Below are 1,180 nucleotides of genomic sequence, written 5' to 3' on the forward strand. Positions count from 1 at the left end.
ATCTAGGTGTGTACGTGTAACGTTTTCAACAGTTTTTTGGAGGAAACTTATTGATGTTGATGAAGTGTTGTTTTATTTTGTTGATTTCATCGTTAATTTTATCTGGTGAACATAGTTTTGTGACTGTGTTTATTTGGTTTATTAATATGTTGAGTTTTTGTTTTGTTTTATGTGCTGAGTCCCAGGGAATGTATAATCCAGTATGGGTGATTTTTCCGTGGATTTCTCTTTTGAATTGTGTGTCGGTTCTTGTGATTTTGAGGTTGAGAAATGATATTTGGTTAGTTTTTCGTGTTCACAGGTAAACTTAATGTTGGAGTGTATAGAGTTAATGTGGTTGAAAACACTAAGTGTGTGTTCTGTAATTTGAGCGCAGATAGCCCTTGTGTAGCTTTGCACGAAATTCAAAAAAAACCAAACCAATCTGTAAATGTGAATCTAGCAACTGTATCGCCAACATATCTGTACCAGTACATTGGTGGGTGTAAAGTTGAATTTATCGCTTGAAATTTAATGTTGGCTATAACTGGTGACACGGGATTGCCAATACTTAGGCCATTTATTTCTAGGTAGTTTTACTGATAGTGAAGTAACCCACTTGAAGTAAAATGTATCTCAGACAGCTGGTATTGGTATTACACTTTCACTAATAAAGCAAAGAACAACGTTTCGACCTTCTTAGGTCATCTTCAGGTTAAGAAAAAAACAAATATTGATTACCCTTTATTTAAGGCATTGCAATGTTTCCTGAGAAATGCATTCTCAGCGAACATGCTCAAACATATGAATAAAACTGCTGTCTCTTTTCATGACGTTCATTGATTCATCATAAATACTAGTCTCTTACCAGATGTTGATGGCAGTCGTGCAGTCCAATATACTGGCAATGAGTTTGTTTGTAAACTTGGGAAGAACAAACAAACCGGTAAACCAGTAGCAGATGGTGATGACAAATGTTTCTAATAAACAACACATTGACAAAATTTGACATTCACCGAAACGTTCTTCCATTTCTAAGTGGAAATAAGCAAGATTGAAGTTTGATAACATTAACATCTTATCAAATATCATAAGTTTCAGTGCATATAATCTTTTGTGTTTTTTATTTTTTTAAGGCAGGTAACTTGATGTTTTTCCTTAATGTTCAATACCTAGTTGAAACAGCCTATGCACTGCAATG

This window comes from Tachypleus tridentatus, chromosome 8 (genome assembly GCF_004210375.1).
Source record: "Tachypleus tridentatus isolate NWPU-2018 chromosome 8, ASM421037v1, whole genome shotgun sequence".
Lineage (NCBI taxonomy): Eukaryota > Metazoa > Arthropoda > Merostomata > Xiphosura > Limulidae > Tachypleus > Tachypleus tridentatus.